Genomic DNA, 27,057 nt, shown 5'->3' on the forward strand with positions numbered 1-27,057 from the left:
AATACTACCACAGGGAAAATGTAAAGACTGCTTCCTGAAATGTGTGTGTGAATGTTTCTCATAAATGGAATGAGATTTGGTGACTGCATTATCTGAGCTTGCTTTGCAACAGAAACAGAGCTGTATAAAGAGCAAAGAGCAAGCTCAGAAGTTACGTTCAGTCAATATATTGCTGTACTCTCTACTTCTTGACACTTGTAATTTGTTTATCTTTTTTTTTTTTTTTACTAAAACAATTAGCTCACCCCCACTATCCTCTCTTAAAGTGTTGGTGATAAGCAATTAATTATGAAATCACTTTATCACAGTTTCTTAAATGCAGTTTGTTGATTGACCAATGACAACATACTAATAATTACCTGTAACTGTCTGTCTGATTTATCTGGTTTTACAGTAAGCTACATTTAATAATAGCAACCTTGCTTTGCCTCCAACCCTCTAGAGACTTGCCTAAGTAATAATTACTTGCAGATGCAGCTCATTTGTGCCCTGATTCACACCCATTTGGTCCCAGTGAGGTCAGACCTTTCACATTTATGCTTTCCATCTTTAAGCAAAACAATACATTGATAGAGAACAAAATACAAAAAAAAAGGCAGGACTTATGTGTGAATGCTCCCCCCCCCCCCCCCCCCAGCCCCCCCGGCAATCCAACTTCTGTTAGTTTTGCTGCCCAGTTTCCAATCCTATGTATACGGGTCTGTTCCTATGAGACACGGAACAGCTCTGGCTATAAAGCAGTCTGATCATTGCTATTCGCTTGTCTTCATCCGCTCCTGGCTCTTATGGGTATTTAAAGGGTTTTATGGTGCATAATCAAACCTCTTCTGAGTAGGCGATAGTGAAGGGGACATGGGAAATCATCCCGTGACAGATTTTAGTCGTGAAATTTCAGAAGTGCTTTTGCCTCTGTATGCCAAGTAAGGAGAGCCCCATATATTGGCATGCATTGTCACTGCCGTCTGTGGGTAGCAATGAAAAAGATAACTGACCACGCGGTTTTCTGGGAAAGAAAGGGGCATTATCAGTGAAGATACTGGAAAAGTTGATTAGAATACTAAATGAGCAAATATTTTACTGTCATTACTTAAGGCTTCCTAGGAGAGGAGATAACTTAACATTAATTGCCTATCAGAGAAATGGTGGAAGATTATGACCAATGAATGTGTGGGATACAGGATGAACGTTCAGATGTAGGAGAAAGGGTAAAACAAATAATAATTTTGTGAATGTATATGTGATGGAAGCAGTTGAAAAATGTTTTTAAAATTAAATTAATCTTGTATGTGTGTGCGTGTACATGCAATTTTTTTATTGGATTAGCAGGGACATCTTTCAGAATTATGAAATACAAGCTGTATTCTCCAATACCGAGAGCTCTTATAATTGCTAGAAGTACAGTAAATGTCCCTATCATTCTCTGGGTTTAATCTCAGCATAATTAGCTCCTTGCACAATGGAGTGTTTAATTTGAATGGCTGCCAAGGCTCATTAAGTTAGAGAAGTAGTTCCTGAGATCTCTGTTCTTAAAATTGGGACTCTTGTATGAGAGAATTTTCACTGAAGGTGTCAGAGTTCTTTTTGATATTCCAGTATTAATTTTAGGCAGGAAACTAAATATTTAAAGAGATACTGATGCGTCTTTCTACCAGATACTAGGAGCTGGACTTCACACCTTGCTCAGAAATGTATCAGCAGTCTAGCAGATCTTTCAGAGCAAACTGGGACAAAATCAGTGTGCTATTAGTACTGCCTTGAGAATGTAGAAGAAATTTTTCTATGGGTGTATATTTGCTTTTGCTGGTAATAGTTGCAATATAATTAGTCCTTTTAATTAGGAGAATAGGAACCTCAATAGTGAATATTATTGCGATTTATTTGTAATATTTAAATCCTTTCATCAAAGATTTTCCCCAATATTAAATGGATGTTTATTATGAATTCTTAACTCTGATTATCTCTGTTCTGCTTCTCTGAGTCCTTCTACCACTGCAGAAACTATTTCTGGTGTACGTGGCTGGCAGCAGGACTATGCTGTTGACTGAGGGTAATTGTATTCCTCATGTTACCTGGCAATTACCTGTGACTCATTCATATTGTCACCTAAATTAAAGCAATACTAGACTGCATCATCCTGACGGATCTCATATTTCTCATTTTCAGATCGGAATACTAACAGTGCTGCTTCATATCACTTGCAGACTGAAACTAGATGTCAAAGGCTGTAACAAAAATGTTTGGAACATATCAAAAGCCAACCATCTTGTTTGCAGAGTTTGAGGCTGGTTCTTGGCAGAATCGCATGCTTCTTTACACCATTGGCACCTTATGTGCATTGCCTACTACTTAAGGTGTAGGACGGCTATGTAAATAGCAAGTTGATGTGAAGGAAAAAAGCCCATTGAAAAATGACAGCTGACATTGCTGCGGAACCTATCATTTTTCTTTGTGCTTGGATATTTTGTTCTTTTCTGAAACCTGATCTCTTTAGATTTATAGAGCAGACAGTGTCTCTTCCATTGTCATGTGCTGCGTAATGGTCTCCGGACGGTAGAGATTGGATGATAAGAAGAGTGAAGAATCAGACCCCTTGAGTGCAGAAACATACTGTGTTCACTGCCAACGGTGCTGAAGTCTGAAATTTTAGAAAGCTGTACCAGATGTCTTTGCATATACATCTTGTACTTCTTCGTACTGACTTGTGTTTCCTATCTCTTGAGATTTCACAGTGCTAGGCCAAGACTAGTGGACATGGTTTCCATTTAAATTGCCTGAAATATATGTGAAGGTTTCTGTTGGGGTTTGCCATGGTTTATACATATGTGAAATAAATAAAAACGTTTCTGTGGATCAAATTTCTTCAGATGGGGCACATTATCTACATGAAATTATCAAATGCATCTCCACGGTAGTTAGTATGCCTATGTGGAAAAATGCTTAGCTCCTGTTCTGTTGCTTTTTGAGACAGCATGGGAGAAAAGTATGGATATCAACTTCAAAACAAAAAATACAAAACCAAAATAACTAAACAAAAACCACCTGAACTCTATTCCCAAATCTCTGATTTAGAGGAGGGAGAGCTGCCTCATCTCTGTTTCCAGTCCCTCTGTGATCCTCCCGATACAGTTTTTCATACCGCTTGCAGACTCTGTGAGGCAAGAACTGTGTCTTCCTCTGTTTGCACAAGACACAATGGAACCCTGGGCTCAATTGGACCTCTGACTTGTACCAGAATATCAACATAATTAGTACTAGCTTCAGACTGCGGAAGGATGTGGAGGGTGAATTATTTGTTTATTTAAGAAAAGCCTAAAGAGTTTAGATGGCAAGATTTGTATGAATTATACATTACCTGAAAGTGGCTTTTTACGCTTTCTGCTTTTTCCAAAGCAGGTGATAAAGATATGCATGTAAGTATATTTGGTGTGTGATCCCGTTGCACAACAACAAAATAAGTCTTAGCTTCATCTTCAGGAAAATATTAAAATGGCCATACAGGTCAAACTAAAGGTCTGATTAGCCCAGTATTTTGCATATTTTGGTGAACCAATAGGACAGGCTATTGGTGAGGGAAAGCATAAGAAGGTGGTGATGCTCCTGTAGCCTGCCCTGCCAGACAGCAGTGGTCTGTGTAAGGGGCTTCTTGAACCAGAAGTTGTATCTGCATAATTGTTTTTAATAGCTTGTGACTAAATTTTCTTCCATACGTTTGTCTAATTGATTTTTCTTTCCCCAAAGTTGTAATATTTTTGGCTTCTTCAATGCCCTGTGGCATTAAACAAAAGGAAGAAGTGCTTGTTGACTCTTTTAAACCCACTGACTCATAATTCCATCTGATACTCCATAGCTCTTATGTTGGCAGAAAGTATGAATGGTAGCTCTGTTCATCTTCCCTGTGCAATTCCAGGTTTTTAAGGACTGCTAGTATATTCTTTTCTCTCCACCCTGAATCATCTCTTACAGATCTGGGCTTCTTTTTTCTTTGAAACAGAAGCCATTGCTTATCTGTGGTCATCCTTGCTGCCTTTTCTGTTAACTCTTTCATGTCCTTTCTGCGACAAGTGAACAGAAAGGCTCCCAGCATTTTGGGACATGAGTTTCCAAGACAATTACGAAGTGTTTTGCTCTTCCCTAATACTTTTGTGGCAATTCCTTGGGCTTTGTTTGCCTTAGAACTGCTGTGGAGAACAGAGGTGACACGCAGAGAGCTGCCAGCATGAGTGATTACTCTGAAGTCTTCCCTGAATGTTACTAGCTAATTTCAAGTCCATCATTGTATATATAATTAGGGTTGATTCGGCATTGATTGTCATTGAATTTCATCTGCTATTTATTGCACAGTGTTGTGAGAACCTTGTATAACTCTTATTTTTGGTGCGATAGAGGTGGCATGATCTGCTGATCATGAGTTATTTATTTTTAAATGGTCCACAGATAATTTTAATAATATACATCTATACATTTACACCTTTTCCCAGTTAAATTAAGATTTGAGCATCTGTCTTGATGGAGAATCCCTTCAGTGTCAGCCTCCTTCCATGGGAAAAACTGACCATTTATTGCCAATGTTTTTCCTATTTTAACCGCTGTTGCATCAACTTAAAATGCCACATGAACATTTATTTATTTTGATAAATTAATGCTGCCCTATCTAGGGTGTGCTTATTTTAATTAAAAGTAGGTTATAATGTTGCATCTTACATTAAGTGGGAACGGATTTAAGTTCATTCACCATAAGACTTTCCCCACCAGGGTTTGTACCAATTTAATGCAAATAGATTAGAATTTAAGTTGATATCATAGTTCATAAGAAACCTTTACAGAGATGAGCATATGTGGAGCTGACAGTAACATTTAATTCCAAAATGTGAAAAAATAAAAAATAAAAAATCAATAAAATCTATTTTTAAATAAATTGGAGCCTTAAGGCAGCTGTTTAATATATAAAGTTACTGCTCTGAATTTATATTCTCTAGATTTGTCTGAGTCACTGAATTCAACTAAATATTTCAGCATTTAATAAAACCCTACCGTATATTATTTGTTAAGGACCTCAGCAACACCTATTGGGAGATCTCTTCTCCTCATCAAATAATTAAGAGCAATGAAGTACAGCAGCCAATTTGAAGTCAGGATAATGCTGGTCATTCTATATTATTTTAAAGGCAAAACAAAAAGTAGAGGCACAGATACTTAAAATCTTCATTTCTACCTGCTTATGGCCTCTGATTTAGTCAGTGAAGCACACTGAATCTAAAAAGGCTGGTGGGAGAAGTGCAAGGTCCTCAGAGAAATTAGAGAAGAAAATTGCCAAGTTAAGTTGGAAGCTACAGTGAGCTGAGGAGCTGTGAAGAAGATAAGGCTTTCCTCCTAAGTGGATATTTAAAACCAGGGATCATCACACAGTTTGTGGAAGTGGCACACTCAGCTTCCCCACCTTGGTCTGGCTCGGTGTGCGTTGTACACTGAGCAGGCTCTGGAGAAGCCTAGGGCTGAGGGGAGGGATGAGCACCCAAAGCGCTTGTCCCATGAGGCTATCCACTTCCAGTTGAGATTCCAGTCAGGAATTTCTGTTCCTGTGGGAAGGAAATATTTTTTCAGTACCTTTCATGTAGGCATGCCCACCTGAAAGGGCCTGCTGTGGGCTGGCTGTGGAACAGCTCCGAGCGCAGGCCTTGCTTTCACAAGAGAGTGGAGAATTGCGGGATTGTGTGATTAAATTGTACTTGTCCCCCAAATGTTGTGATATTGTGTAGCAATAAAGCTTATTTTGGGTTACAGTGTTTTTTGTCTGGGATTTTTCATGTTTAGATACGAAAAGCTGCCTGCGGCATGGCAGAGGTATGAGAATCCCAAGGTGTAGGTAGAGCTGTTCTTACCAGCACAATCTTTTTTTTTTTTTTTTTTTAAATGTATCGTATGATCTTTTTGGATAGTTGTAAAGAGAAGATGGGGTTGAATATGGCAGAGGGATTCTAGCAGAAAAACAGAGGTGGGCTGAGTTTTACAATGGGATGGTCTACAAAGAGGCTCTGGTATTTTGCCTTCTGCTAGAGCTGTTTGTAAAGCCAGTGCTGTGCCGTTCTTCCATTAGCCCAGTGAGACATCTGCAAAATATAATATTGATTAGACATAAAAGGGAGAGCGTGGCCCATAGTCCTGCAGTTCTGGGTAGATGAATCCTGCCGTTCCTAGTGCTAATGGCTAAATTATGACCTCAGCCCTGTCAGCCCAAATCTGGCCCTGCTGGAATCAATAATGCAGTTGGAGCTGAGCTATATTTTGCCTTTCATCTCCATTAGGTCTGGGGGTTGACAGTAGAGAGTAGGAGCTGGCGATTTGCCTCGGACTACAGAGATGGCCAAAAGTATGAAAGTACGATCTTGTTGTTAGCTCAAACAAATGTCTGCCACAGGCTGCTGAATCTTATCACACTTGTTTTGCTTGCGAAATATTGTTTGAACTGCAGTGATTACTCAGCCACTCTTATTTCCATTCATATTTTATCTATATCCTTCCCAAAGGAGGAGAGGAGTTATTTTATGCTTAATTAAGTGTAAATAAGTGATTGTCTGTTTTTGTTTGTTTTCGTCTTTTGAATTTCCTTGGCTTTTATTTATTCATTTACGTGCACAGTTTTGGTCTGTCCTAGAAAACTGATTTATGGAGGGGCTGGCCTTTTTTAAGTAAGTGAAAGCTTGATCAAAGCACCAGTCAATAAACGCATGCAGTTCCTGGGTGCTAAGTAAACTAATGAAGTTCTTTGTGTACCCTGCCAATAAAAGGTGAAATATGGTTCCTATTTTCCTAATATTACTCTTGGAGCTTTGCAGCTGGAACTAAATTGCCACTTTTCTTGTAAATTGAGTTGTAAAGTGCTTGTGCCAAAATGACAAGGAGTTGCTTGAGAAGTTGGATGAATGCAAGCCTTCCTTTGGCCAAATTACTGGGAGCCCAAGTTTAAGTGTATTGTGAGGGTGAAGAATGTCTCTGTTGTGTTCACTGGGTAATGTGGCCTGTGTTGGCCATGAGCCACTGAACTCTGAAAGGGATTACATTTGTTTGAGATTTGTACAGGAGTTGGAGTCTGCAGAGAGGTTGACTGAGAAGGTACAGCAGAAATTAGAGACCTCTTCACTGTTCTTTTCTAACACTTCTTAATCATTTTGCTTCTAGCAACGAGATTTTGAATACTGAAGGTTGCAGTCTTAGAGAATCATGGAAGGCAGCCACAGACCGTTTGAAAATAGCTGTTTCTTGGAAGAACTAATATGGTATTAAATACAAAGCCCTTTTATCTCCTTACTGATTATCCCTGGTAGTACTGAAATGAAAACAAAACAAAACAAAGAAACCCTGCTTGTGCTCTCCTCAATTATTCCCAAATTGTTCACAATATTTATTTATTTATTTATTTATTTTTCATATCAAGAAGCCCAGCAGATGATCCCCTCTTGCCCCTCTCTAGCATGTTTGTCTCTTTCACTAAAAGCACTTCACTTGCATGAAGTTTTTGATCCTTGTTTTATGTAGCCTCTCACTTCTGTATAGTCAAGGGACTGCACAAGAACGTTAGCTTTCATTTCTGCTACAGGAGTAGGAGTTGCCTGGCCCTCTGCTTGGAAACATGCACTTTTAGATTATGTCCTTTGATAATGTCCCAGTAATATTCCTTCTCATTTTAGCTTTGATGAAAAGTCTATATCGTTCTAGGGACATTAGAGTATTGCTGTATTTGGTGATTGAAATTTAGCAGTAATGCTCTAACATTTGTAAATGTACATTTCTGCTGTTGCAACTGCTGTGAGTTTTTTGGTAAAGTGAAAACTAATGGTTATGGCTTTCATAGTGTTTTTTTTGTTGTTGTTAATAAAAACCGGTTCATATACACTCAGAATATTTCATATTTACGGTGTTGATGCTTGTGTTGCTGCACAGTTCATGGTAGGTCCTTTTGGTGGATGTGGGTTCTGTGTTCCCTGCGGTGTAGCAATCCTTTCAGCAGCTTTTGTGGAAAGATGTTTCCTTTGTGCATTCCCTGGCTGGTGTGTGATAACAGTGGAATGCAGGTTTTTTTCTTCATGAAATCACTGGGGGATTAGGTGCTTCGGATAAGTTTTAAAATGTACTTGCTTTTTGTCAAATGGCAAGGAGCTATCAATAGACTGAATTGCTGTGCACAGAAAAGAGGGTAAGAAGAGTGTTGTCACAACCTTTTTTTTTTCTTTTTTTAACATGGAAAATGAATATAATTATTGATCGTTTCAACTTTTAATTCAATTTTTCATATGCATCAGGGAACTTAAGACTGACAAAGGTTAAATCTGTCCTGTGTAAGGTCTTGGACATAATCAGAGTTTGAAATAGCCAACTGCAGTATCTAGAGCTGACTGCAGTTTGGTTGTATTACCATGTTGTTCTATTAGCAGGAAATGATGGAAACGCTATTTTTTATTTTTCCTCATCTTTGTATCTAAGGTGACCAGAGTTGATATTCTCTAGGTTCCCTGGGCTGTTTTTGAAGAAGGCTAGCTGGCCGATGTCGATGCCTCTCTTAGGTAGCTTGGGTCAGGTGAAGTGAAGCTGGAGCCCAGTTTGCTGTCTGTGGAATGAGGTGGAGGCAGCAGCGTTGCACTTGGTTGTGGGGTACCCTTACTGTTTGGGCTTCAAAGAGTAGGGGTTTGATCTTCCTCAGTGGCCAGTTCCCCATTCAGCAGAGTAGCTCATGCCCAATTATTATTACAGCACTAACGGGATGGCAAATGGCTGGCTCTACATCGTGGAAAATGCTTCATTTGTGGGAAGTATTTGTCGTTATAAGCCTTTTTCTTAGAACATTTTTAAGCCTTAAATTTGAACATTTCAAAAAGACTTGCGTATGGCGCTGTGGTGAAAAAATAAGCTGTACTATGCCATCTTCTCAGGCTAGTGTATGTGCTCTCGGTAACAGCAAGCCCCAGTACAAACTGTTTGGTAAAAGTCACACAGTCTGGGACACATGAGCACGGGACTGAACAGAGTGCTAGGAGGGAATGGTTCTGTCTTGGGAGGCATGTGAAGCAAATGGCATAGCAAATATTTTTTTCTTATAGTGGTATAGAACATCAGATTGTTGAAATACATGTTTGGGCTTTTAAAGTTGTTTTTAACATATTGCTTTTTCCTGACCTGTTTGTGGAACATTACTTTGCATGAGCAGGTACTGGAAGAAGGAAAGCTCTTTGTGTATTCTTCAGGTACTGTGATTGTGACTGGAGAACTCAGATTGAACAAAGAGAATGGGAATAATGTAGGCCATGATTTTAATACTCTGCTTCTTAATTTGTGTATTTAGTTATCTGCTTGCTGAATGTGTTTCTAAAAGGTGTCTTATTTTAAAGAAGATAACCTGTGCTATTTAAGTTAAGCAGAAGTCATAACTTGATTCAAAAACCATAAAACAAAAAAATTATATGAAAAAAAAATCATTTTGTTCATGTGGAAATATTATGGGACTTAGTTTTATATTTCTTAATATTTCAAATGGCCTTCCATTGGGTTAATGCTGATTAATAAGTGAACAGGAAGTGTAAAGGGGTAATTAAAAGTTAAATTCTGTGTGTTCAAATACTGTGTTACCAGCTTCCTAACAAAGGAATGTAACAGATGTTATTGCATACAGACTTTTATCTTGATAGGTGATGCATCATTATCAACAACTGTTGATAAAGAGCATCTTAATCCCCTACGGACATGATGTCGTAGAGGGGTAGAAGCCCTTACTGGAACATGCTTATGTCCACGTGTGTGTTTAAAAAAATTAAAAGCTGTTATCTGAGTTATTAGGATTGTTTTTTTCTCTCTCTCTTTTTTTTTTTTTAGAAAAAGTGTATGCAGCCAGGTGCATGAAGTAAAATCAGCACTGGAAAATGTTACATAAAGTCAGGTCATTTTGACAAGTCTGCTAAAGTTAAATGTCTCATTTAATTTCCCACACCATCCCCAAGTCTCTTGTGTTTGCAAGTTGTCAGGACCTTGGAAAATTATCAGAAGTTTGTGTATTTTGTTACTTCTTTGTAGATGTTAAAGTACTTTCTATGTCTTCCTTTTCCTTTCAGATTCATATATGCAAGTCATCAAATAGTCTGAATCTCAATACAGTGTAAATAACGATCAGCAGCTAATTTTGTAAATTGAACCACAGTACATGACCTTGCATTTTCTCAATGAAAGTCCTAAGTCTAGAAAATGTAGAATGTTTTTCAAAAGCTGACTTCATTTTGGTAGAGGAATTAACATGTTGGTGTTGCCTTGTTGGCAGAAAATCACACAGTACATTTCTTAACTTTTAAGTTCTGGACTCTGTGACACTTTCAGTTCTTTCTAGTGGCAGGTCTGTAATGAGCATGGGGTTACGCAGCAAGGCAGAGGGATAGCCAAACAGTGCGTTGGGAAAAATACGGCAGTTTGGGGAATTTGTACGGTTGGTTTTGATTATGTTCAGTTGGGGAGGGGAGGGGGGAGTGTATTTTATTTTAAAAACTTCTTTTTAAAAAGATGCTTTATAAAATTACTGCTTTTTATGAAGCATTGGTTCACTATTATGCTGAACTCCTCATGTCTCAGTTACGCATTTTTGCTTATATAAGGCATTTAAGAAAGCAATATATGACTTGGTTGCTGCCTATAAATTCAAATAAATCCTCAGCTGAACTATTTAGGGGCAATAGACACAGACTTCTGGGGGAAGTGGGACTTCATTACATTCCTGAATGCATTTAGATACGTTCAAACCATGTTAAAAGTTTGGCTTAAATTGAAAAATGCTGGAGTCTCTCCGAGTCAGAGCTGCAATTAGGGCAAATAGACTGTGGGCTGCAATTAGGGCAAATAGATATAGATGGAAACCCCTGCAGATTCAGATAAAAACCCAATTTTATAACCCCACATAGGGGCATGCTACCTTCTGGCTTCACACAGATGGCAAATGATGCCTGAAGGTGAGTTTGGCCACCCCAGAGCCGCCTTGCTCCACACGGGGCAGGCTTGAAGGCTGCCTGTGCCAGGCCGCAGAGGCGTGTGGAGGGGCTGTGGGCCTGACTTGGGGTGTGACTGTTGGGATAGGTAATGGGGTGATGGCTAGCTTAGCAGTGGCGAGAGGGGAGCGAAGGGAATTGCCCAAATCCTCCATGGCTTTGCCCTGCTCCTTGCTTGGCACCAGAGTGCACCTATGGCTACAGCAGTGAAGGAGGAGCAGGAGGTGGATGTTCCTCCTCAGTAAAGGGGCAGGATGCCCTAAAGCCACCTGTTACATCCCTATCTTTCCTCCTCTAATGTTTAGAGATATCAACCTGATGCTGTCTTCCCAGCTGAGGAGACTGAATCCAACCCAGGCTTTATACAACATTATTTATTTATTAATTCCCTGCCAATGGTTTGGGAAATGTCGTGATGGTTTGTAAAGGGGCTGTACAGGCATGGTCAGGGTCAGAGTGAACGGACTGTCTCTACACCCTGCCTTTGAAGAGCTTTTGCCCAGCTGTGTCTGCCTATTTGTCTGTTCGTTGCCAAATCTTGCTCTGCTGAGGCTGACTGTGTGATTGGCGTGTCAGATTCACCCAGGGAAAAAAAAATACAGATTTTTCATCTTGACCTAAGGGGCTGACAGAGTCCCTAATCAAAGGAAATTGCTTCTGCCTTAGTGGAGAGGGAACTAAAAGCTTTTGGATCTGGCATCATCTCACAGCAAGGATTCTTTGGAAATTCTGTTTCAGCATCCCTTAATTGTGCCTTCAGACTTTCCTCCTGAAGTGCTTACCTGGAAGAGTTAAATTAATCACCAAGTCCCGGTGCTGTAGCTGTTTTCCTCTTGTTTTTCTTGTGCTGTGAGATGATTAGCTGACTGGACAAGCTTGGCATCTTGAAATCTTAAACTGTCTCTTGGCATTTTTTTATTGCTTTTAAATGTTGGTTAACATTTAGTACATAGTATTAAATATTACTATACCCTGGGTGTTCTAAAAATTGATAAACCCATTAAGAGAAATGCAGGGCAGGTGAGCTTTTAGATGATGATTTCTCAGAAACATTAAGTATATTTTATATGTATTGAAGACTATATTTTTTTCACGTGGTAAAACTGACTGAGAGTGATTTGGTTGATGTACCAGTTTAACTGAAGGTCTTTGTTAATTTGTGAAACTTACTTCAGGTAAGTTTACATTAAAAATGATTTCAGATTTGACTTAAAATTAATTGGCACCAAGGGCAATCCTCCACTCCAATGTTGGTACAAGAAATGCACATGCTTCTGTCTTTCCATAATCAAGAGATTACAGAGCAACAGTTGGAAATACAATTCCAAAATTTCCATGTCATGTATATCTATTTGTTCATTTTGTTCCAGTCTGTCACACTAAACCTCTCTGCAACAAGTAGTAAAATTAGTTGGCTCTGTTAAATATTATTTCTTCCTAAAACTACTGAATAGGCTTCTTACATAGTTAAATTGAATGTTAAGAACTTAGCTATTAAATATTTATCCACTACTAAGAGCATTGTACTAACATCTTTGTTAAAAAATAAATGTATTGTTTTTCATCTCAAGCTTTTGCCTTTTTTTTTTTTTTTTTTTAAGAGATGAGCTGAATATCCAATTAACTTCAGTGATGTGAAGTTAATATCTTGTTTGTTAGTACTGAAATATTTTTGGAAGGTTCTACTTCCAGCAGATTGCATTAATATACAGTACAATTATCTTATTTACTAATAGTTACAGAAGGGCTGAATTCTATACATAGCCCTGAGTAATTAAGGAATCAAAGGCATGTGCTACTGTTGTATTCTTTCAGAGAAAACACAAAATTTATACCTGTTCCTATAGGTCTTTTCATCACAGGTCAGGGTCAGTCTGTGATCCCAGTAATGCAAATAATCTCCTTCAGCTTTGCCTAAATCAGAGAAGTTTTTGAGATCTCTTGAGTTGACCCAGAATCTGAACATCTGCCTGAAAAACCCTGGTGTAGTAGGAGGGACTTCAGTAATGCAATTGGTGTGAATCCGGTCCTGAGGTTCGTTCATGCACGTCATCTTCCTGATGCTTTTCAGTGCAGGTTCATGCACTGATGGTCCATGTAAGGCAGCGGTCATTATTCTTCTATTCAAAATTGAACGTGGAGCTTTTCAGATACTGAGAACACAGCTGAGTCTGTAGCAAGGGGCATGGTAAGGTGACAAAGCTACCTTCCGCTCCCTTTCCCAGCAACCCCCAAAAAACTAGGGGAAACATGCTCCAAGAAAGGAGTTCTTTCAGCAGAATATTGTACTAATACACCTTTTATTTATGTAGCATGGGACGTCCAGTTCTAGTGCTTGTGCCTTGAAGATGCAAGTTAGTCAATTGTAAAGATCTTCAGGCTTCTTGGATGGGATTTTTGAGTTAATAAACACCAGTATTGTTTTCTGTGTTCTCCATAAGTGCATAGACACGCATTTATGCAGATAATTGGAGCTATGCAGTATGTGAACCATTCTACCTATCCTACCCAGAGATGGTCATTTCCTGCCTAGTCTTTTTTTCCCTAACACAGTTCAGCAATGAGCCCTAAGCATCGATCAGATACAGCAAATATGAATCAATTATGTTTTATGAGGTTAAATGGACCATAATGAAAAGTCTGTTGATATAGCACTTATTTATTATAATTAATCTACCTAAAAATGAATGATACTGGTATAAAATAACGTTAGCAATATTGGTGTGACCTGAATATTAAACTCCTTTCGAGGTCATACCATTGTATCTGCTCACCTCGGGCTGGGAATGTAGTTATATAGCGTGTGCACAAGGTCTAACTAGGATTTTTGTCTATCTCTGGCTATTCACTAGAAATCTCTCAAGGAACTGCCTTTTTTTTTTTTTTTTTTTTTTTTGGCAAGGGTTTTGTGAATTGTGCATCTTTTATTCACAAAATAATATGCAAAAAAGCTCATCAGGAAATTTATTAAATTTAAATGCTCTGGTAAGAGATGCTCATTCTGTAATGGTTCCGATGCTTTGAATCTATTTCCTTTTTTCATCCAACAGCCCTAAGTAACTTTACGATTCCAAGTTTCTTGCATAGCAGTAGCTTAGCTTTGAAATACATTGAGGCCTTCTCCCTTTCACTCTTTTCAATCAGATTTAGAGGTGATAGGAACATTTGGAAGTAAGACACACATTTGCCAGCCTCCAGGTTTTTCCTGACCTGTAAGTCACACCAGAGGCCACCTGGAACTGTGCACTTAGCAGAAGAGCAAGCTAATTTGATTTCAAATGCTGTAGAAATGCAAACCAAGCATAGCTATAATGATAATAATGTGAAGTGTAACAGTAATATTGTATTACACTAAGCCTTTGACCCAATGGCATATAAATCTTATATATTTGTATATGAACGTTCTTCGAGAGGTTTCCTTCAATATTGGAAAGCAACATATGCTGGGGAGAAATGTGGAGATGTTTTCATCTTAAGTGAGGAGAAACATTTACTGCAGAATGTCATGCTGATTCTACTTACCTCCCAGACAGTGATCGTATTCAAGTGTTGATGCCATTGAACTGCTAAGAAAATAAATGGTCAATTTTATTTTCTTGAAAACAGTATTTTTCCATACAGCAAATTGATACTTTTTAGATTTTCTTCTATTTTTAATTAAACTTTTAATTACAGATTCTCATTCTAGAGTTTGTGATCTTAGTTTTTCCTTATTAAAGTGTAACCATAAATTTTACATAAGTTAAAAACAATTGCCCTTTAATTTCAGATTACAGATTTTTGTCCTTGTGATTGACCTGTGTGTACTAAAAGCCAGGGAGATTTGAAGACACTTGGATGTTTGTCTTTTTAGAAAGGCACATAAAACAAAGATGACTATTTTCACTCTTTTGTTCATATTCTTAATGATAAGACTAAAAGCTCTTAAGACAAACATGCACATTCACTCTTCTTCTATTTAAGAAATCAACATAGACCTGTGAAGTTCTGAATCTTTACAGAAGTTGGCAGAGAACATATTCAGAATTACTGCAGATATAGAGCACAATGGAGATTCTTAAACAAAATGCATAAAGACAGGGGAGTCCCACATTGATCTGATTTTTCTTGAAATTATGTCTAGCTAAGCTCTCAGTCACTTTATCATTTATTCAATAAATACCATTATTTTTAGCATTGGTTTTTCACTTATTCTGCCTTTCTGTGCTGTTACAGTTTCTCTTTAATCTAGGTGAGATCTTTCTTGGTGTCAACAGGATCACCTTGATAAAAGATACCCTCAGCCCATTTGGTCCCCACCAGTTTGTAATAAAAGGGCTCCTTGGAAACTCAGGGCATGAATGCTTGGGGGAAACCCAAGTACCAAGTGGCTGCAAGTCAGCTGCTCTCTGGCTTAATTATGTGCAGCCCTTACAGTACCCACGAGGTGTGTTTAGGGAGTAGAACACCTGTTTGCTTTACGCTTGGTCTCTAAAAAGATTGCAAGCAGTGGCACCTGATGTTTTCCAAGTCTGCACCCTCGTTTACCATTGGTTGGCTTTTTGTGTGCCCCTGCCTGAGATGCCCTTAGGGTGGACTCCTGCTCTGACCTTTTGCCAGCTCTTCTCTTTCCTTTCGTGCCTTGTTGCCTGAAGCAAGTCTTGGATTCTGCCATAGCTGGTTTGGGCACACATTGCATAGTAATTGCCCGCTTGAAGCACTGTTCCTGCTTTGCCAAATGCTATTTCTGATGCCTGGTGGACACGCTTTCTTTTGGAGCCATATATATGCGTGAAACCCTTGTGGCATACAGAGAAGAGGTCTGCATGGAAGGACACAGTGCAGCTCCTAACCAGCAGCTTTGCGTTATCTGCTGGATGTATTGTTGGAATTGAACATGTTGTGTGGAGCAGCGACCTAACTGTGTGGTCGATGTTTTATTAAAGATGCGACTCATCTCCTAGTCTGACGATAAGCAGGCTCTTACAAGGTAGCTTATTCATATAGTGTAATAAGTAAATCTTGTTAGCCTGAGTTTTATCCAGATGCATAATTATTGAATTTGGTAATTTCCTCTTGTTCCTTTTTCCCCTGTTCTCTGCATGGGCTGCAATAATGTTCCCTGTGTTCAGGGCAGAGCTGCAAGATAGTGAACAGATGTAGCCCCTTTCTGCATAATTCAGAGCTGCAAAAGTCTGTAGGGAGAATGCAGGTCTCTAGTCCTGAAATGGGCCATGCCCTGTGAGCTTTTAATGACATGGAAGATTAGTGCTTTTAGTTATTTATTTTTTGCAGTGTGGGGGTGTCTAGTCCTTACAGCTGGATTCATGCTGCTGCATTGCCACCATCATGTGAACCTGGGCGCAGAGTGCAGCCGTGGCTCTTGTCTGGCAGCAGGGGCTCCACCTCGATACAGGACAAGCAGGCCTTGTGCTTCCCTTCCGCTCAGGCTGAAGCCCCTTTCAAACCTCAATCTTTGGCTTTTTTTTTCTTTTTTTCTTTCTTAAGCTTTAAGTAAAAAGCAGCCTGGATAGCGATGAAATTTTATTGAAAGCATTAGCTTTCCCTGCATTACAGCAGTGCAAAATAACTACCATGAAGATCAGACCAGGCAGCCAGGCCATGATTCTCAATTGCAATGTATGGCTTTTCATCTTCAATTTAAAAAGCTAGAATGATCCATTAAAATGTATATTTTAATTTTATCAAGAGTGCTAGTCACAATTAAAGAGCCACTGAAGGTCAGTAGTAAAACCCTGAGGAGGATGGGAGCCGACACCTGAGAACGTCAAGATTATAGCTTCCTGCAGTAAAACCGTGGACATGTAAAATGAATGTAAATAAAAACTTATTCTTGGCGGACCTCTTTCAAGCTAGCATGCTCAATTCCTCCCTGGGGAGCTCATTATCTCTTGAGTGTGCTCTTCTTTACATGGGTTTCTTTTTGACATTGGGGATGCATCTCGGGCTGTTTGCAGCTGCCTTGCAGTGCTCAGCCGGCGTGTGAAGGGCTGTACGTACGGTATGCTGTACAAAATTTTGGCAGTCTTTTCCTACTCCTGCTAATCTGATAGGAACCTGTGGCAGTGACAGTCTTCAGGAGGTGGTGAAGAGCGAGCTCCCAGCTGGGAGCTTTAATAACCATTGCCAGGAGCATCCCGGCGGAGGGAAGATAGATGGATTTTGTTTGTTTATATCTTTATTTCTTTGGGAAGGGCAAGCAGTGAAAGCCATTTTAATCTCATCATTTCATCCTTTAATTTTCCCCCAGCATTTAAAGCAAGCAAACAGAAATGAGTAAAAGATGGCTGGCTGCCCTCAGGGGTGTTGTGGTAACATCCCTCTTTGGGCTTCTGCAGCTACAGAGGAGCTTTGTTTGGGAAGATAATTGGTATTTTCAATTGTGGTTACATCTACAGCAGAGAGGACCTATAATATCTGTTCAGTCCCTGTGCTGTCCCACACAGCTTGCTCCTTGGAGAAGAGGCTTTTGTGTGATAAACAGCAATAATATTGATCTGCAGATAATCTACCCCCATAAAAGCACCAGTAACAGTGTGTCATCTGCATTTCTTTTAAAAGACAAAACAATGATGTTGAACGAGCACACGCAGAAAAGGAGAGGCTGCCTTTGCTCGCTTTTTGTTGCCCTCAGCATTTCCAAAGAGCAGGAGCATTTCCTGGTGATCAGTTTGAGAACCTGAAGAACAGAGCTGAAACCCTGATTAACGCATCAGTTTTTCAAGCCTCTCCAGTGCTTTCAGTGTGAAAGGAATTGGCATTTGCAAGAGAAAGAATCATTGTTTAAATAGCAATGTGAAATCTCTTATTTATCTTATCATTTTTCACTGCCTTTGTGATTAAGTTGAATGCATGAAGCTTGCAGTCTTCGTTTTGTGGTGTACTGTGAGCTTTATATTGAAAACAAACAGCTGAGGCATTCCTTCCTTTTAAAATGTTGCTGGTGGAAGAAGTGGTCTTAATTCTGTAATCCTATGATTGTTTTTAGGTAAAAGGAAATTATTTTTCCAGCAAGAAAGCTGAACCTACTGGGAACCCATTAGAAAGTGCATAGGACAACACCGCTGCTATTTTGATTTAGCGTTATATACCCTAACATCTGCATCTAAGGGAACAATAGAGCAAATCTTACGCAATGACATTGTACTGCAGCCAATTCTGTTTGCATTTACTGCCCCTAGCTGAATAGCAAAAAAATAATTGCAGCCAATTCCTGAATTAATGTTCCTGTGCCTCTGTGGATTAGAAAATATGTGAGAAAATAAAATACAGTAAACTGCTCATCTACTGGTGTTAATTCTAATAAATCCAGAAGCCAAGAAGCAAAGTCAAGTTAGGGCAGAATTTTTTAATAAATATTTCTGTTCGGTGGATCAGATGATGTATTCATATTAGATGGTGATTAACTATGTACCATCACACTGACAACTAGGCACGATATTGGAGAGAAGGTATTAAAATCAATCATTTTTATATCAGTGGGGACAGATAACTTGTATCCAAGGGTTCTTGTAGAGCTGAGGAGTTGATTTCCACTGAGGATGAGGGCTGCTAAATTCTTTTGAAGGAGATGCATACACAGATGAGAAGCAAGGTGCGCGACCCCTCTCTCCTGTCCTGAGGCTCTTGTCCCTCCTGCTCCACGGGACTGTCAGCCCGATGTTTTGGGTTCGGAGCTGAGGTGACCAGAATTTAGGAGCAAGGCTCCCAATCTCGTAAACGCCTACATTGTTGGTTGAGTCTGGACCTTAACTGCAGCTGCATTGCCTTGTTTTCTGAACTGTGCCTTATGTGCAGGTCTGAGGGGTAACGCAGGAGTCCTTCATTTGCATTTGTAATTCATGGTGCTGTAACTGCACCAAAAAAAAAAATAAATATATCCTTTAAATGCCTGTCTCTTCCTGTCCCTTAAATCCTTGCAAATAAGTGTGACATTCCCACTCTGATGACCAAGATACAGACTCAGTTGGTTAAATATTTTAAAGCTTGTGGTTAGATCAATGTTTCACAGCTCTGCATAGCATACAGATGACATCTCAGGTACTTAGTCCCTTTGAAAGCCAGCAATTAGGGTGATGTGGACGGTAAGGGTATGTTCAGAAGAATCATCTTCTAATCAGGTGTGCTGGCTGACAGTGGTTACGTTCTAGGTCAAAGCATTAGTTAATGCTTAGTGGGCACACTGCAGCTGTTGAAACAATACAAATCTGGTCAGTGGAGACAAGCCAAGTAAGACTTGCATCTCCTTATTATGCTTCAGGAACTGTAGCTTTCAACAAGCCTCCTGCCCTGCAGTGGCTCAGATCATTGCATTGCTATGTCATGCTGAATAATTCGCAGCATTTAGCACTTAAATTGGCTCATTGCAGACAATCCAATTAGAATAAAGTCTATTATCGTTTTGGAACCTTGGGATGAAATAGAGTGTTTAAGCGATGAGCGTGCCGTACAGCTGCCCGTGCTTCCTGTAGCTTCCCCCTGGCATTGCGGGTCTCTGGTGCTGTGCCACAGCGGTGCCTGGTGTGGATGGAGGCAGCTCCTGCTCAGCCCTCGGTTATGAGCTGCTGCTTCATCCCGAGACGTACGGTAAACCTGCGGTCTCAAGAGAGAGCCAAGGTGCTTCGTCTTTTTGTCTGCTCATACATAAAACTCGCTTAGCATTTCTCTTTTTGTCAAGACAGACAAATTGAAAGAGCTGGAGCAGCGGTGTGAGCTCCGAGACCAAGTCTCCGGGTGGTGAGCTTTGCTTGGGCTCTGCTGGCTTTGGCCAGGCTGGGCAGCATCACATCCTGGGCTCTGGAAGCCACATGCTGTGCTGTGAATTGTGCTGTTGACCTTTTGCTCAGACTCTGAAGCTGACAAGGGCCAGGTTTAAAAGAGGTTCACTAAGGTATGTAGGGAAATTCATTAACTGCCAGAATGATTGAAGCAATTAAATCCCATGGACTTGTTGGAAACAGCACGTGAGCTACAGAGGTGCATGTGAAATCCCAGCTGAAGGTTTGTCTCTAGTATTACTAGACTAAGATTACTGGGCCTTTGGTTACTCTGTGCTTTAGGGCGTGGTTTTTTTGGTTGTATTTATTGGTGGCAAATTGGGTATCAATAGTTCTTACCCCTACTCGCCCAGCTTGTTCCCAGCCACATGCAGTATTTGTTCTCTCATGCCAGTTTTTGAGCTGTGCACTGATTTGGGAACTGTCCCAGGTTAAAAATAACTCTTTTCTTCCCTGAACCGTCCGCTGATGACGTAGCTAATGCAGATATTTTTGCTTTTATTCAGTAGGAAAAGTGTAATAAAGATAAATGAAAAAAGAAGCATGGTATGAGCGAGTGTCCATGTTGAAGTGTTGTATATAAGCTAAAATACTGATGAGAGAATAATACATGAATATTGCATTATAATATTAATGTTGATTCCTAATGCTCAGATAAGTCTCCTGGCACTCAGGATGCTTTAGCAACAGAAGATAAGGACCAAATCCATTAGCTGTGGTGAGATTTTGATCTGCTTACCTTTGGATTTCATGAAGTCAGGCACTCGCATCCTGAGCAGCCGTTGCACTGGGTTGAATACCGCTGCACAGAGCAGGCAGGGAGCAGTGACATGAGCAGCTCGTAATAAACAGAGAAGGGAGTCGAGCAGCGAGAGCATTTTTCAAGCAGGGAGATCAGATGTGTATTGAGTGTATCATTCATCTTGTTGAAAGGTTTTTCTTTACGTACGTTAGATCTGTGTATCTAAACATACATGCATGTAATAACATTTTCTCAGCCCTGAAAAATGTAGACTGAGATAGATTTTTGTGGTGCTTAGTGTTTAAGTATTTGCAGTATTCCTCAGTGACATCAAAGCAATTGTCCGCAGAATAGCAGTAAGCACGTTAATCTCCCTACCCAAGATGTAGGTATTTCATGCATGGTGTTTGGCATGCAACAGCTGCATATTAACAAAATCCCTTTGATAATAAAATCCTTTTTCTATTAAAAATAAAAAGCCCAGTGCTAAGTATTTACTGCATGGCATTTGTACACCATTATGTATTTAAAAGTAGTGTTTTAATACACTAATTAAAAGATATGTCAACTTTGCATGTTGGAGTAACCCCAAGCCTCGAGATTTGTGACTTTTTGGACAAATTCATTTTGCTGCAGAAGTTGGACTGCTTTTCATGCCCAGTCTCATGGTATATGTGGTACCTGAGATTAAATGCTTTAGCTTTTAAGCCCTAAACGCCTAAGTGTCAAACATGTCTCCTTATCCTCTGTTGGCTCATCTGTTGCAAAGGAGGATTCCATTGCATGCAAGAGCTTTTTGTTCAGCAGGAAGAGTTCAAAACAGAATTGCCTTAGAGTCATGGCTTTCCAGCATGCCTGAGCCAGCCTCAGTGCCTGCCACCCCTGCAAGGTGATGTGCTGCTGCCTCTCCTGGGCTCCTCTGGCTGCCTGGTAGCACCTTCAGGGAAGAATTAGGAGGAAAACGAGCATTAAAAAAGTTCAGGCCCCTGTGGGATCAGCCCTCTCAGCAGCCAGGACAGTGGAGAGGGAGGCGGGTAGGTGGGATGGGAGCGTCCAGCCCTGTCAGCAGCAGCCCCAGGCTCAGCCCTACGCATGGGTCTCACCCTTAGGTACCACGATGTCTTGGTGTTTTGGTTTGGCCCGCATTTTGTCACTGCAGAATTCAAAGAAAGGGGAGTTTTTATGGTGTAAATTCCACATACGTGCTTTGTGTTTGGGTTGGAACAGTGCTTTTAGAGGAGTGGGTAGCAGCAAGGAGTGGCATTTCCGTAGTACGGCCGTTTCTTTGCTATTACCTGCAGCACGCTTCTGGGAAAGGAAGGAAAATGGCTGTCAGATAGCAAGGGCACTGGGTTGAACAGGAGATCAGCGTCCGCTGCTTTCTTCCCTGCTTATCAGTGTGCTGGCCAAGAAGAGCCTGTTGGATGAGATTATTTCATATGTATATGTGTATATCTATACGTTCACAAGCCTTCTGCTGAGGTGGTATGGTTGGTTGCTTTCAGTACACCTGTTGGTGAGAACTGTCGAAAACACTGCGTGTCTGCTGGGTATTCGCGGCTGTAAAATGCAAGGAAGAAGTGAAGTTTATGTTGATTAAAAAGCCTCTTTGTTTATTCAGTGGTGATTAGCTTCAGAGCAGTGGCTGGGTTTTGTTTTTAATTTGTGCGTTCAGAGTTTCGCATAGAATAGCCAATTAAAGAAAACATACATAACGAACGCTTCCTTTTAAATGTCCTAAAAATAGAGTTTTAGATTGGAAGTGTTATCTCAACTTTAACTACACAGTAGCATAAGCTATAATAATGTGGTAATAGCTGGAGTTGACACAGCAGGTAATGAATCTTCAGCTGGATATGAACTTTATTATCAAATGTATGGTTTCAGCTTGAGTCTGTCTCTTGTTGTCACAAGAGTAACATTTGCATAATTAAATAAATGATCCTAAAACTGTCTGCTCCTGTGTGGCTGTGAAATACAGCGCTTCTTTCTGTCAGTGCTCAGGCTCATACTCATGGATTATTGGAAAATGCATCACAGAAAATTAACATCAAACCTGTGGTCTTTATGAAATAAACAGTAAGCAGACGACTTACGGAACCAACAGCCTGGGTTTTGTTTCTTGTCTCCCTTAATTGAGTTTATCAGCAAATTTCATTGAAGAGAAGAATTGAAAAGGGTGTTTGAGGGTCTCTTTGCACTGGCTAAAAGAAAAAAGAAAAAAAAAAACAACCATGGTAATGGAGGCTGAAGGTGTTAGGTGTTCTTGAAAGTTGGGGGGAGATAAGCTTGTGTTCCTGGCTTTGTTTACTGTCGGTATTTCATGAAGCAGATTACGCTAAGACTCGTTGCAGCGCATTAACATCAAAAGGCATTTCAAGGGTGTAGCTTCCACTTCCTCTGCGTGCTGTTGGTTTGTTTTCCCATCCTCTGGCTGTTGTTGCTGATGGCTGCCTTTCTGTGTTTTTAATTGAAAATTGCAGTGCAACCCCTGCACTGGTGTGTTCCCCTTCCCTTGGCCTGTGCTCCACAAGCCTTAGGCCTTCAGCACAGGAGGCAAACCTGTGGTCCTTTTGGTTCTGGAAGGCACCAGTTCCGTCCCTCGTTTCATCCAAAACAGCACTGGAAGCAAAATAGCATCATAACATCACTTATTTGTTCAGCTTCCTTTCGTTGGAAGGGTGGCTGTGGGCAGCTGCAACGAGGTGTTAGCCCAGGGCCTTCACCTTCGGTGTGTGTTTCTCCCTCTGTGGGCCCTCGGGTCTCTCACAGCTGGTGGAGAGAGCTGAGCTTGCTAGCTTTAATTGCCAATGAAGCTGGCAAAGCACAGGGCGTGGTGACTAAGAGCAGGCCTATTACTAAACTGGAAGAGAATGTATGACCCAGAACACGCTTGGAATATAATAAAAGACTTTTTCACTCAGAGACCTTCCTGAGGAAGGAGACTGGGATCACATTTTGTACCTCGATGCGAGGTATGGATGAATGGATTCATGCTGAATTTCATGAGTTTTCCTAATGACTAGAAACAACCATTCAGGGCAGCAAAGAGAGGAAAAGAACTGGCCAGCAAAGGCATGTCAGTGGCATTGATGTTTTCCTCCTGTCCTCATCCAGCACCCACCAAAGCCCAGGGAGAAGTTGAGCAGGATGAGTGTCGGGGCTGGTGTCACTTGTGAGTTGTTATTCTGGCATTGACGCTTCCTTGGGAGGAATAAAAAGAGAAGGCAGCATTGCTAAAATGCCATATATGTTTCCAAGCGGTGCGTTTCCTTAAACGTATCAACTCTACCATGATATTTTCCAGACATAATAGAATGTCATAGTTCTACCAAAAATCTGTGATTGATTGCCACTATAATGAAAGCCAGTGTACATTGATGTACACATTTTAAACTATTTTTGCCTTTATGCTTTTCTTGTTTAACCTGACATTTCTGATTACTATATCTAGGTACCTAAATATGTCAAATGTTTATAGTGCGTAAAGAACTTCTTTCCTTTTTTAAAAAATAGCACAAATCCTATTTAAACCTGGAATTTCTTGAAGTTTTTTCACCATTGTTGGGCATGTTCTGTTCAAAAAAAGAAAAAAATACTGGTGTGTGGCTTTTGAAAGGAGGACTGATTTATAACAGTAGTCCGATCCTCTTTTTAATCCATTGGCTGAATTCAGTTTGTTCATCCTAAATTTATTTCCCAAGACATAGAGCAAACATTTAGTTGAAAAGTGAGTAGCTTATTCCATTTCCATATGTTTTTAATTGTCCAGTTCCTCTGAGAAAAGACCATTAACAGAACCAAATTGCAGTTTGGATGTGAATTTTTCAGCATGGATCCCTGCCCAAAAGGTGATAAATTAGATGCTAAACTGCCTTTGATAGTGACCTGAGAGATTAACACAAAACTATTTTGAAAACAGAAGGAAAGATTTGTTAGCCAGTCAGTGACTGTCAGTTTTGGGCATCATAAATTCCTTCAGTACTTGCCTTATGTGAAGCGAATGACAAGAAATGGGAGAATTTCAAGCAAAGTTAACCCTTTTGGCATCCCCATAAAACTTAAGCAGCAGTTATGTTGGAATCGTAAGGAAACAATAAAGCTTCTCTAGCCTGCTGTTTAGCTTTTTGGTAGCTGTGATTGGAGTGGGAGCACGCAGGGGGATGGTGGGAATCCGTAAGAGTACAAGAGCTCCTGTCCTGCGGGGGCTTCAGGTTACGGATAAAGCAATAACAAAATACAACGGAACAATTAAATCTCAGGTCCTCAGTGGGGCTTGGTTCTTGTGTTCTGATTTTATGCATCAACACAAGTACAGAGAGTTTGCTTTTCTTCTGCCATTTTTAACAGCCCTCGAGTTAAATGAGAACCATTTAGAGTGTTTTGTGCAGCTGCGCTGGATACATTAAATGCACAGACATGCTGGCTGTATTGACCTGAAAAAGGAGAAGATACGCATTCCTGTAATTTCAGCTGCTTTGTGGTCATTAGGCAAATGTCATCGTTTTTATGCTTGCATCTGCCATTTGACGGTGACCTTTGGTGAATGCTGCCGCTACCTCTCAGCCGGGTAACGCGTGCCGCTGCAGAGCGCAGCGCTTCGCTGCCACGTGGCCCCATCAAAACTCCTTTCCCTGTCACTCAAGGGCAGGCTAGCTGTGTCCAGCGTGGGGTCTCCTAATTTCCACTTCTGCCAAAAGTGCTTTGGAAGATGCTTGCTTAAAAGGAGCTGGATCTTCCAGGATGAACCTGGGAAGAAGCCCGTTTTGAAGGACACTTGTTCTCTGTTAAATATTCTTCCCTCTAGCGAAATGTCTCCGCCTTCAAGGGATTTGAAGAGAGCCTGGGCGTGACATCGGAGTGGATAATCTTTGCAGCTGCCTTTTTCAGCAAACCTCGGGGGGGGGGGGGGGGTGAGAAGCAAGTGTCTGGGAAGCCAGAAGACAGGATATTTCTTCAGACAAGTTGAGAAATAATCAGGGGCTATGGGAGGCTTCTCGGGATGAGAATGAGAAGGAACAGATGGATTCTGGAGATTACCCAGCAGGATTTAGTGACCACGTCAACATGTAGGGTGGGGGGGGGAGGTTATTCAGTTTTACGAAGTGCTCCGTTGCTTTTATTTAAGGCAATCCTAAAACCAGTGACAAGGCTGGTGCTGGGTGATACTTGGGTGCTGCCGATGGTTTATGAGGTTTTGACTAGGTCAGTCTCAAATAACGGTGAAAGCAGTAAAGAAAGGGAAGCTGCTGGCAAGGAAATAGTACCTCTTTATAAACCAACCAACCCACCACATAACAACAACAACTCTCCAATTGAAATGATCACAAGGCAGTTGGGAACTTGCATTTGTGGAATTATAAAAAGAAATATCTTCGTTTTTATTGGGAGATTGTTGGGATTCAAGGCCATTTGTCTTGCAGCTTTATTCTGAGTTCCCTTTGTCTGGGCTTACCACGTTAAAATCACTCTTTGTATTTTGGTGTCATGGTCAGGTGCAAGAGCAGCAGGTCTGGAGCAGTGCCCCTCACCACGGGTTACCGTAGGTCCCATGCCACCTTATCTGCTAAACCAAAGGAAGGAGATCACAGCTTTCAGATTCCTGAATAGGGCAAAATTTTAATACTTTTATGCATGAGGCACTATTTTTGCATTGACACGGTTTTGTTCTTTTTTTACTTGAAAGAAATAGCTAAATTGAGTTGGGCGTATAAACTTGCTTCTGTAACAGAAGGAACATTTAAAAAAAAAAAAAAAATATCAACTAGCCAGATTATTTCTGGCCTCCCAAAAAGAATTGAAAATGTTGAAAATGCTGAATTTTAAGATAAATTTTTTTTGGGGGGGAAATATGTTTTAGCTGCAATATAGAGCCATATCTATCAAACATTGAACAGAACTATTTTTAGGCTGTCAGCAAAGACATGAAGGACATGGGAAGACACATTTATCCTCTGCTCGTTTCCTGATGACCCTATTCAATATAGTGGGATTCCTACATTTTTTCCTACCTATTTTTAGATGTATTTTTTTTTCTTTTGTTTCTTGTTGCTTGGCAAAGGCACTTGAATGAAGAAAATCTCTGCAGAAAAATGATTATAATTACATAGAAGCAAGTGCCTACGGGGTGATGCTAGGAAATGACTTGAAATGCTTGCAAAATAGTTTGAATTGATTGGCTGGATTGGTAAGTTACTCTAAAAGCATAATGAAGAGCAAATGTAAATAAAATAGGAAAGAGTATTCTCAAAAGGCAGGTAGCATTGATGTCCATTCTGCTCAAAATGGGCTGTAAAAGGCTTGTGGCTCTTTGTATAAATCACGCTCCCTTCAGCTTTGAGAAAGCTTTCAGTGGAGCTTTTGAATCTTAAGCAGGCAAAGCAGTCATATCAGACGTAAACTTTTCTTTTTTTCTTCCTTCTCCATAGGGCAAATAACACTAACCAGATGTAGTAGCACAGGCTGAGCAGACAGCTGTAATCCCCACTGGCTGTGTCACCACTGTTGATCTTTTTTATTGCAT

The 27,057-nt window shown here is 40.3% G+C and overlaps 1 protein-coding gene across 2 annotated transcripts in view; it reads left to right on the plus strand.

The window, feature by feature from the left end:
* Positions 1-27,057, plus strand: part of PTPRG (protein tyrosine phosphatase receptor type G) — a 400,862-nt gene that overhangs the window by 156,856 nt on the left and 216,949 nt on the right. The window lies entirely within an intron of this gene.

The sequence above is a fragment of the Oxyura jamaicensis genome, chromosome 12, assembly GCF_011077185.1.
Source record: "Oxyura jamaicensis isolate SHBP4307 breed ruddy duck chromosome 12, BPBGC_Ojam_1.0, whole genome shotgun sequence".
In the NCBI taxonomy this organism is placed as follows: domain Eukaryota; kingdom Metazoa; phylum Chordata; class Aves; order Anseriformes; family Anatidae; genus Oxyura; species Oxyura jamaicensis.